At 39.7% G+C, this 12531-nt stretch overlaps 1 protein-coding gene across 1 annotated transcript in view; it reads left to right on the top strand.

Annotated features, from left to right (window-relative positions):
- LOC115682050 (L-type lectin-domain containing receptor kinase IX.1-like) overlaps positions 1-12531 on the top strand; it is an 87391-nt gene that overhangs the window by 71913 nt on the left and 2947 nt on the right. The gene's annotated exons all lie outside the window — the stretch shown is intronic.

The following is a 12531-nucleotide window of genomic DNA, read 5'->3' as shown; positions in this document are numbered from 1 at the left end:
TGGCTTTTCTATGCATAAAATAATTCTCATTGCTTTGTCGACACAAGGATCACATCTATATCAAGAAAATTACCAAAAAAGTTCTAAACCTATTGCAATTGTGTCAATTCAGTCATAAACATTTTTTTTTGTCAATTGAGTGCTAAACCTTGCATTTGTGCCAATTGAGTCAATTTGGGCCATTTTGATAAAAAATTGCTGGCGTGGACGCTAGCCGTTTTACGTGGTGCGGCCGGTGCTAACGTGAACAATTTTAAATAATATTTTAATATTTTTTTTTGAATTTTAATTGATTTTTTTATGTTTCCGTTATTTTTTCATTTTTTTCTCTTTTTCTTATTTACTTTTTGGGAAAAAGCCACCAAAAATCCTGAACTATGCCCATTGTGATACATTTACCCCAAACTTCTTTTTGTGATACCAAAAATCCCAAACTATGCGCAATGAGACATATTTACGCAAAACTTTTTTTGTGACACAAAAAACCCTAAACTATGCTCAATGTGACAATTTTACCCTCCGTATGGGTTCCGTTAAAAATCATCGTTAAAATATGACGAGGCTCCGACATGTCACATTGAGCATAGTTTAGAGTTTTTGGTGTCATAAAAGAAAGTTTGGGGTAATGTGTCACAATGGGCATATTTTAGGGTTTTTGGTATCACAAAAAAAGTTTGGGGTAAATGTGTCACAATGGGTATAGTTCGAAATTTTTTGTGGCTTTTTCCCTTACTTTTTCTATTTCTCTTGTTTTCTTTCTTTTTTTTAATTTTTTTTTCCCTCCATCGACCTAAGGCGAGGGTCACCCATGCCAGGGGCCAGCGAGGGCTAGATCGGGCAGCCCTCACCTGAGGCTAGCAGAATCAATGAGGCCCGATGATGGCTGGCGGAGGGAAAAAGGGAAAAAGAAAAAAAAGAAAAGAAGAGAAGGGGAAAAAAAGATAAAAAGAAAAAAGTAAAGAAGGAAAAGACAAGAAAAATAATAAATTTTAAAAAATATTAAAATATTGTAAAAATTTTTCACGTCAGTTTCAATCTGCCGTGCCACGTAAGACGGCCGGCGTCCACGTTAATGATTTCCGGCCAATTTGGCCGGACGGATTCAATTGGCACAATTGTAAAAGGTTTAGGATTTAATTGGTAAAAAAAAGTTTATGACTAAATTGGCACAATTGCAATAGTTTTAGGACTTTATGATAATTTTCCTCATCTATATCTAAAGAAATAATTCTTTATTTGTTGTTTCATTTATAAGTATATTGCAAAGAATAAAAATTTACATTTGTTCCTTCCGTAACTTCCAAAATATAGAATCAAGTGGAAAAATACGACAGAAGTTACATCATTTGATGGGAAATAAACATGCAAGAAATTATGAATCGGTTGAAAAGATAGATATGTGTCGAATTGTTCATCTGCTAGTGAATTAATCGATTCGCTCGCGATTCAAGTTACTGATGGAAAAGGAGAGTGTGGGGTTACAATTGTGTGGTTGGCAAGAGCTACCTCTTCTGTTCGTTTTTTCCGGTCAACTGGTTGCCAAATCCGACTTATAGTGATTCTTCTTCTCTTGATTAAATAAGCATTAACATAACAAGGTTTGGAATCCATTGCAACTAAGAACAAAATGAGAATTTGTGCTTATCATATTCCTTCGTAGCCAAGAGCAACTAGTTACGTGGCCAGCATATATTGACAAACTTATTTTCACGCGTGTTTATTCTCCTTTTTTTTTTTTAATCACTGTCGATGGTTTTGTATGTATGTTATTTGGAGTTGTAAGTAAGAACATTTGTCAATCGGACTTACAAGATACAACCTGCAAGTTTAAACCTAAAATTGAGCTAAAATAGACATATAATTATGGCCAGATGACATATATTTGAATAGAAAAGAAGAGTTTGAATACTATTCGCTTTTCACAAATTCAAATTTTATTTTATTTTACAATATATGGATATATTTCCACAGCGTCATATTCTTTAAATGACATTTTCATTTAGGAAAAATGATACAAATGATCGACAAACTTTGGTCCGGTGTGTAATGTCGTCTCTAGACTTTCAATTTGTTTAATGTGGTTCTTGAAGTATTCAAAAATATTTAATCTAGTCCATAAACTATATGAAAATATTCAATGTCGTCATTTCGGTAATTAAAGTCAACGAAATTTGCAGATGTGGCTTTCAATCCATTAAGTTTGAACGATCCACATAAAATATTCATCTCAAATAAGAATATAATAATGTATGTCATCAAATAACAATGAAAATGTTAGCGTCCTAATTTTATTTTTCCTTTTCTAAAGTAGGTGAATAGAAAGATTGACATATTCACTCATCATTTTTAAACATTGAACTTTGCATAAAATAATCTATGTCATTAAATAATGTCTGATTTGTCTTTTGAGCAAAATGAAGGACCACACTGAATATTTACCAACAGCACATTGAATATGTGCTCTGCTGTCTTGCATAAAGAGCATCTCGGGTCAGGTTTGATTCTTCATATGTATAAGTTCTCGTTCGTTGGTAACGTATTCTAGCAAAAATTTCACATAAAGAGGTTGACTTTTGGGACCGTTTGGATATTCCAAATCTCCATCCTTAACCTTCGAGGGGTTTGAAAATGATGATGATGCCTGATATTGGCTGGGTGTATACTCTGCCTCTTTAATATAGTTGTAGCCACTTTTGACCGAGTATTTGTCTGATTGAGTACCTGTCCAGACTAACCGATCTTTTGTTGCTTGAGGCGTTATTGGGAGTGAAAGGATTTCTTTGACAATTTGCTCATCGAAATTTTTACTTTAAAGATTGTAATTCCATGCATTGTCCTCCCTGAGGATTAAGTCAGCTATAAATCGTGGTTCATCTCTTAGAGCAAGGCCTCTTAGTACTCCTCATTTCAGCCATTTGTCTTCTCTGATTCCAGTTTGTTCCCCGTCTCCTATTGACCATCATACTCGGTGAGAAGTAGATTTCTCCCCATTAACAGGCTCTGCCAACCCCAAGAAGGGCGGGTCCCTCTGTCTACATGTCTCTTCGAGGAAAATGAATTCCTTTTAACAGTTTGCTCCACAGTGATGATGGATTCTGGGTGAGTCTCCAAGCTTACTTTTCCAGCATTGCCTTATTAAAGGCAATCAAATCCCTAAAGCCTAATCCTTCCATATCGTTCCTGGTATTTAGGATTTTCTATCTCTTCCCGTGCAACCCAGGTTTCTTTTCACTAGTCTTCCACCAGAAGGATATAATTTAATGGGGGGAAAGAACAGCAGAAGTGCCAAAAGTTATGTACGGAGCTCACTTTGGTGCCAAAAGTTCCATTTGGATCACTTAAGTGCCAAATCGGAGGAAAAATGATCACTTTGGTGCCAACGGCGAGAGATTCCCGCCAAATTAATACGTGGTATTTATAATTAAATTTTTAATCTTAGTTGGATTTTTTTAAAAAAAAATTAGTCGACGTGGCATTTCCACGTCTATATTTCGATTTTTTAAATACTTTTCTGAATTTTTTTTCTTTTTTTCTTTTCTTTCTTCTCCCTTTGGTCACTGCCGGTGACCGGAGGCCGGCCACCGGCCGCCTGGCCTCGCCCGGACGAGGCCTCCGCCGCCCGCCACAGGCGAGGCCCGAAAAGAAAAAAAGAAAAGAAGGAAAAAAGAAAGAAAAGAAAAAAAAGAAAAAAGAAAAAAATTTATTTAAAATAAAAAATGCCGACTGTACGTGCTGACTGTATCTCCGGCGAGCCACATCGGCTTCAGAAATTAATAAAAAAATGCCACGTCGGATTTCTGGCCAAACTGACCGGAGTTGGCATTTAAATGATCGTTTTTCAAAAATTTTGGCACTTAAATGATCCAAATGAAACTTTTGGCACCAAAGTGAGCTCCGTACACAATTTTTGGCACTTCTGCTATTCTTCTCCCAATTTAATGGACATAGCATATTGTGGTAAGACTTGCACTACCACCTTTATTAGAATTTCTTTCCCAGCTTTAGATATCAATTTTTCCTTAAACTACTCTAGTTTAGCATTCACTCTGCCCAAAATCCAAGCAAACATCTCTTTCTTGGATATTCCCTAATCTAATGGAATTCCCAGATATTTACCGAATTTTTCAATTGCAGGACCCAAAATTCTCTAGCCATATTTTTCTTTAAGTTCTAAGGACAATCTCTATTGAAATAGATTCCTCACTTATTCAAGTTTATGGCTTGTACCGAAGCTACACAAGTTTGATTCAAAATTATAGCCAAAGTCTGACATTTCTGTAACTTCCCATTTAAAAAGAAGATTATATTATCTAAAAAATAAATTAGACAAAGTAGGACACCACCTGTTTAATTTAATGGATTTGATGCTGCCATTATCCATTGCATTCTTGGTAAGGGAGGAGAGAATATTTGCCACCAGAATGAACAAGTATTGGGATAAAAGATTTCCCTGTCTGATACCCCTAGACGGTTTAAAATACCGTAGAGATTCCCCATGGAATTTCATGCTGAACAAAATAGTCGTGACACATTGTATTACTCATTCCACCCATCTTTCGTGAAGGCCCATTTTTTTTTTTCAAATAAGCCTCCAAGAAATCACACTCAACTCGGTCATAGGCATTTTGCATTTCGAGATTTGATATTGCATGTAATTTTTTCCTTGTTCTTCTAATTCTGTGCTGGTGTAGCACCTCTTGCACCACTAAGATGTTGTCTTGATCACACTCACAAAGCACTTTGCTCCACTGTAATTAGATTAGGTAACCATGGTTTAAGCCTATTGGCCATAACCTTAGATATGATTTTGGACACAAAATTGCATAGACTAATAGAGCAAAAAAGCTCCAGTTTCTCGAGGTTGGGGATTTTAGGAATTAGGGAGATGCGAGTTCTGTTAGAATCAAGCTTCAGGATCCCAGACATAAAGAAATCTCTCACCACTTTGAACACATCAGATTTTATATCATCCCAACGGTGTTGATGGAAAAGTCCACTTAAACCATATGGCCCAAAGGCTTTAGAAGCACCAACCTGGAATAGTGCATCTTTCACTTCCCCTAGAGTCATTTCTGCTACTAGGAGAATATTCATTTCATCCTTTACCAAATTTACTGGAGGGAATTGGAGGCAACTGGAGAGCAGTGGAGATTTTCTATTTGCTTCGATACTTGAATTTCCTTAATGAGAAAATTTAAATTACCAGCATTTGGCATAACTAATTGTAAAAATTGAAAAATAATATGATTATGCTTTAGAACTGTAGAACACAATAGAAATATAAAATATATGTATTCGGCTCTCAGTGGACTGCATGTATTAAAGAAATGGGTGGGTGGGTGGGCGGGCGGGGGGAATCAGTATTATACAAGGAAGCGGTGAGGCAAAATGATCGATTGATACTTAATTCGTCCAATCTATTCCCTGATTACATGGCAATAAAAAATCTATTGACGGTAATGGTCAAATATATGGCTCGGTCGCTGATAGTCAATTGTCATTTCTGACAGAATATTAGAAGCCCAATATTGACAAAGTCTCCTAAACCCTTCGGACCCAAAAAACACGAAGAAGGAAAACGAAAAAGGAAAAACGTCGCTCAATGCTTGCCTTTTTAAAACTAGTTTACTAAATTAATTTATTACGTGATGTTTCGAACATCGGATGGCTCTTTACATGAGTGAGTTATATTCGGGCATCAATAGCAACTTGACACATCGCTCTTGTAAATCGATTTTATAAATCAGATTTTATAAAGTCTGGCATTTTCATGTAATTAGAGACTATCCTCAAGAGCACATGTTTAATGAGCAACGAAGGAAGTCGAATGGGATTGGTTTTTACCGTCTCTCAAAAAAAGCAACTGAATAGAAATGATCTGCAAGCCGGGACCTATTTCGGAAAGGGTTCGGGTCTCTTCACTTGATTTTAACTACTGTCAAATTGAAGATTTCTTTACAAAGCCGGCAGAAAAAGTGAAGCCAAAGAATTTTTTGCCCCATCACCATCTGAAAGCCAGATGGTGATAGCCACAGTTCGAACAAGCCAATGGATCGATGAGGAATTTTGAAAATTCTTATAAAAATCTGAAATTTATTACTTCTCAAATAATTGAAAGAGAATCCAATTTCACGGATCAAATTACTTGGAACGAAAGTCCATCTATAAAACTTCATAAATGGGCTCGCGTCGACTAAAAAACCTGAGCAAGATGGGAGGACTCACAAATCGACCTGAATAACTAGTGATTCACGAATACCGACACTCAAATCCACCATTTTCCACCTATTTGCTTGACATGTCAATTTCAATGAAGACTCGGAAAAGTAAGTTAAGCAAGCCTGTCTTGATACCAAAATAACTAACATCGAGTCTCATCATTCTTTACCACTTACTCATTATTCCCAAAGGTCCACGCTAAACTGACTGAAACAGGAGAATGATTTATCTTGCAATATATCGCCAATTACAAAACAAATGGTTCACGAAAGGACCCATTCGTTGGAAAACGATGTACAGCTACAACAAGCATTGGTCTTGTCACACAAGTGACTTATATTCCAGAATTGATAATAGTTTGGCATATCACTCTTGAAAACCAACTTTATAATTAATTAGTTATGAAGTGCCTCCTCGACATATAATAATATGACCCCTTAGATTATATTAACTCTTGCGATGATTCTTTCTCTTTTTATACACCGTCTTCTTTTCTTTTTTCCTTTGTCCTTTTTTATTTTTTTTCGAGTCTAGAGACTAGTGGTGGAAGCTCCTGTGGACTTTCTCATTTCCTTTTTTTTTTTTTGGGTATTGATTTCTCATTTCCCTTTACATTGAACCGTTCCGAGATTGATCGCAATCGCAAGTGGTCGAATAACATCATTTTAGATGTGTCACTAATTTATCGTTTATGTTAAAATGATTACACAATTATCTTTCATGTGAAGGAATTACCACAATGGTCACATGGTGTCACGGTCGGGGCCAATTGGCCTCGATCACCGTGTGGCACCTAGCCAGGCTTCCTTTCTAAGGATCAGTTCCATGGCTTGCATCGTACAATGCCTCATCATGACCGATTGTTCCATCTCTCACATCAACTTGGGCATCTTATCATCTCGAGCGGAGCATGCGTCTCGATACAACATAACAACTGGTTTCGCCATGTCGTAGCCATTATTTAAGAAACGACATTAGCTCCCGACCAGTTTATACACAAGTGTTCAACCTCGCCTCTAGACATCTTTCACATGATATTTCTTTCTTCAGTAGATTCCTAGTGCAAACTCTCCGACGCCACTCTCACGATCCAATTGAATCGTTCGTATTGCATCTCGCATGCTTCTCCTAGTATTACAAAGTTCAGCTCCATGCATTCATGGAATTAGGAAATGTCAGTCTGTGACATTCTTCCCCACTTAATCAGGTTGCGGCTATTCTTTTGCTGCCTTGCATTCCCTAATCGTCACCATCTCTCCCCTAGATTCTATATGAATGGCCAATGCCCGTATTCCTTTTATAAGTAGATTCCTAACATAAACTTTCTAACACCACCTTAACAATTTAGTTGCATCTTTCATTTCGCATCTCTCGTGCTTCTCTCGATGTCATTGAGTTATGTTCCAAACCTTCGTAAGATTGGGAAATGTCGGACCGAGGCACACAGGATAGCATTAGTGCTCCATGTAAAACGTGTTAGCTCACTTTTTCTTTTTAAATTGGGAAAAAACCACCAAAAACCCCAAACTTTGCCATTTGTGACACATTTACCCCAAACTTTTTTTTGTGACACCAAAAACCCCGAACTTTGCTTTTTGTGACACATTTACCCCAATGTATTTAGTCCATGGGCATTTTCGTCTTTTTTGCTTTTTCTTTTTTTTTCTTTTTTTTTTCCTTTCCGGCGAGGGCGGCCCTCGCCCGACTCAGGCGAGGTCGACCCTCGCCGGCGTCGGGCGAGGGTCGACTCCGCTGAGCTGGCGAGGGCCGCCCTCGCTCGCCCGGCGAGGCGACCCTCGCCGGCGTCGGGCGAGGTCCGCCTCGCTCGGGCGAGCGAGGGCGGCCTCGCCCGATCTGGCGAGGTCGACCCTCGCCGGCGTCGGGCGAGGGTCGCCCTCGCTGGGCGAGCGAGGGCGGTCCTCGCTGACGACGGCGAGGGCGACCCTCGCCCGACGCCGGCGAGGCGGCCCTCGCCAGACGGCGAGGGCGACCCTCGTCGGCGTCGAGCGAGGGTCGCCCTCGCCCGATCTAGCGAGGGCCGCCCTCGCCGGCGTCGAAGGAGGGCCGCCCTCGCTCGCCCAGCGAGGGCGACCCTCGCCCGACGCCGGGCGAGGGCGGCCCTCGCCGGATCCGGCGAGGGCCGCCCTCGCTCGACGCAGCGAGGGTCGACCTCGCCGGATCGGGCGAGGGCCGCCTCGCTCGCCTGTGCGAGGGCGGACCTCGCCGGCGCCGGCGAGGGTCGCCTCGCCCGGGTGAGCGAGGGCGGCCCTCGCCCGACTCAGCGAGGTCGACCTTCACCCGACGCCGGCGAGGGTCGACCTCGCCCGAGCCGGGCGAGGGCCGCTCACTCGCCCGGCGAGGCGAACCTCGCTCGACGCCGGCGAGGGCCGCCTCGCCGGATCCGGCGAGGGCCGCCTCGCTCGACGCCGGCGAGGGCCCCTCGCCGGATCCGGCGATGGCGCACCTCACGGAAAGGAAAAAATAGAAAAAGAAAAAGAAAAAGCAAAAAGACGAAAATGCCCATGAACTAAATACATTGGAGTAAATGTGTCACAAAAAGCAAAGTTCGGGATTTTTGGTGTCACAAAAAAAAGTTCGGGGTAAATGTGTCACAGATGGCAAAGTTTGGGATTTTTAGTGATTTTTTCCCTTTTAAATTTGGTCTTGCTTTTTCTTTGTCAGGTCAACTTCATTAGAGACGAAGATTTTCGACACACGGGACAGATTTGTGATTATCATTCACATCTTAATAATTCATGCACAATGCTATATAATATGAAGAGAGAGACAGAGAGAGTCCACTTATACAATGTCGGGAGGAGAAAATTTTTCTCTAATCACTGATGAAGGAGAATATGACACTTGTTGAAGTCCCTTTGCGTGTAATGAAAGGGAAACCCGTAAATTGAGTAAATGAGACTTCAGAAATCAAACTTGATGCCTCTAATTCCAATATCAAATTAAAATGTCTACATTTATATTCTCGTAGAGTTAGATTATGAGTATAATTCTTTTTAGATTTTATACCTTAATACTTGTATTAGACATTGCCTACATGGTATGTAATTTGTAAGCGCCAAGGTGCACTACCATGGACTAACATGGAAAAGTTGGTACATAGACCCACGTCAAGAACGACAAACGTGTATTGAATCGATGTAAATTGAAGTTTTATATAGTAACACAAGATTATAAGCCCTGATACTTAATGAGATCATTATCGGAATCTACTTAACTATGATGAAACAATAGACTGCTAAGTTGGTCAAAGAGACTTGAGAAAAACATATTACTAAGTTTGTTAATGAGAGAAAAATATTTTTCTCCTCATCCTGAAAGGTTAGACTCAGAACAAGTCAATACGAAACGGCCAACCATAAGTACACATGAAATATTTTGTCAGGTGGATTTGAAAGGTGATAGATTGGCCTTTCATGTATATACTCTGTCAATCTGAAATTTTTTTTCGTGACTTGAGGAGTCAAAACATTGGCAGGATCTGTGTACGAACAGAACCCGTGCCAAAGATCCAATGTTGGTTCCAATTTAGACCAATCCTTTTGTCCATTAATGATTAAAACTAGTTGCAACACATAATATGACTAAATCCAATTATTTGGATCATCCAGGCCGGCAGAAAAAGAAATTTAGTTTGGAACCCTTGGAGCTTCATTGGAACGAACAATGACTTCAAGCCTGTTTCGTATAATTGTAGCTAAATTATAATTGTGCATTGAAGCGTTACAATTTTTATGTTTTGTAGTGCATCTTTTAAAGTTACAGCATCTCTAATTTTTTTTTTTTTTTTGGTAACCGAGGTGTCCGGGCCAGCTTGCGCGTACCTCGACTATTCCTCGGGGGAGACTAGCACAGCAACCCACCACCATGGCCCCCCACTTAAATCACAAGTGCTCAGTTGGGGAATCGAACCTGGGACCAGTGCGCCTAACCACACAATCCTAAGTACGCCCTAACCAACTAAGCTACCCATGGGTGGGTCAGCATCTCTAATTTGAGTGAGGTAGTTTCCTAAAAAGTTATTAGAAGCTGCTGCGACTTTAAAGATTCTACAGTTGTGATGAAGTTGTTACGGGATATTGTATCAAACGGTTTCTCATCCTCGGGCAAATTGACAAAGCACTAATAGCTCAAGACCGGAATCTATTAGAGCTAAATCTAGTACAGAATAACAGATTAATTAGATCGTAATCGCCAAAAAAGCGGAAGGCTCACACGAGAGGTAAGAAAGAAAAAAGACAGGTTAAGTGTCTCCCCATTTGTTTTCCATCCATATACATCGATCAAAGATTCGAGTTGACCTCTTCCTTTATGAAGAAAAGAGACGCCTGAGGCGAGTACAAACATTTCTCGACAATAGTCGTCTAATTGTCATCATTGACATGACTTGATTTGGTTGGAACGTTTAGATCTGCTCGGTTTCATGATAATGCTATACATCGAGCATTGGCCGCATCTACTTGCACCTAATATAGCCATTTTGGCTATTAAGACGCATTCGATGCTTGGCCTCGAGACTCGAAATCGATGAATACCATATGGTTATGATTGAACAATCTTAGTAACTACTCAATGCTTGATGAACGTGAAGAGTTGGTGGCAATGTGAAGAATGCCTTGGGCTAGCTAGGCTCAGGAATGCGAGCGATATACTTCATAAGGGTGGATGAGAATAATTGACACTGTGAGATAATTTATGAACTTTGGGAGACAAAAGATGCGATGTACACGGTGAATTTTATGAAGATCATGAAATTAATAGCGACTTTGAGTTGTCAAATGTTCGCCTATAAAAGCTTTTAGGTGAAAAAAAGGAGAAAAGTCTAAGAAGTTATGGTTTAGGGTTGAATTGCTCTCTCTCATAGCTGAAAACAACCATCATTTTTCGTATATCTTTTATATGCAATTTCGAAACAAATTTTAGGGTTAATTTCGTGATTGCATTCAGATTCAATCAATTCGGTAAACATTTGTTATTCCGTCATTGTTAAGATCATGCTAATACCACTAAAAATTCCAAACTGACATCTCAAAAATACATTTTTTTCAAATTAATTTTTGTCTTACCAAAAACCTAAACTGATATTTCTCTAATTTTTGTAAGAACTTATAGAATTTCTTAAAACCACGTCATTTTGAGAATAAAGAGAACGATCTTCTATAAGTTGTTTGATTTTTGGGTTAATATCATGAAAAATTCAAACTGATACACTTATGATAAATTTACCCCAAACTATTTTTTTGACCACGAAAAATCTAAAATTAGTATACCTGTGACAAATTTACTCCAAAATAATTTTTTGACTACCAAAAATCCCAAATTGGTACACATGTGATAAATTTACTCTCCGTCAAATTTTACCGTTAAATTTGCTAATGTGGATGACACATGGTGACGTAGTATGGTGACGTGGCAAGTCAACGTGAAAATCCATAGGGCTAATATCACGAAAAACCCCAAACTAATACAGTCAATTTGTCACAGGTGTACCAGTTTGAGGTTTTTCATGGTATTTACCCTATGGATTTCCACGTGGACTTGCCACGTCCATTTAACGGTAAAATTCGACGGAAGCTAACGGAAGGTAAATTCGTCACAAATGTACCAATTTGGGGTTTTTGATGGTCAAAAAAATAATTTATGGTAAATTTATCACATATATATCAATTTTGGGTTTCTGATGGTAAAAAAATTAATTTGGGGCAAATTGATCGTAAATGTACCGATTTAGAGTTTTTCGTGATATTAACCTTGAATTTTTTATTTTTACTGTTAATGATCTCGATCTTCGTTCCTTTTTTTTCAAACTTTTGTTGTTTTGATGTTTTTTCTTTTATTCATTTTCCTTACTGCTCCATTTTTATGCCGCCCCATCATCGCCGGAGACGATCGGTGGGGCTTCACCGGAATTTCGGTGACGGCCGGTGACCGTTGCCCAGATGTGGGTTGGCCATGAGAGACCACGAAACAGGGCACAGGAACTCATCGGGCATGGCTTCTCGACTGTGATGGTCGGTTTTCGGCTAGTTGGGTTTGGGCGACCTGCGAAAGGAGATGATAGTGCCACCTGTTGAGCTTGGGGCCACCTCTTCTTTGGGTGGTCAGCTTCATTATGGCTTCTTCGAACTCCGTTTTTGGAGACCGTTTCTTGTCACCGAGGAGTGAGGAAGTGGGAAGGGGTCATCTCTCTGTTCAGCTTCTCTAACGTGTACGAATCGTGACGATTGAAGTGAAGGAGTATCAGTGAAGCTGCATGATTCGAGGGGTTGGCAGAAGAATCGGATTGTTCTCTGC

The sequence above is a fragment of the Syzygium oleosum genome, unplaced genomic scaffold, assembly GCF_021117445.2.
Source record: "Syzygium oleosum isolate NSW1041296 unplaced genomic scaffold, Sole_v2.1 Sole_v2.18, whole genome shotgun sequence".
Taxonomy (NCBI): domain Eukaryota; kingdom Viridiplantae; phylum Streptophyta; class Magnoliopsida; order Myrtales; family Myrtaceae; genus Syzygium; species Syzygium oleosum.
Note: the sequence above shows the minus strand (reverse complement) of the source record. Positions and strands in the feature narration are given on the sequence as shown.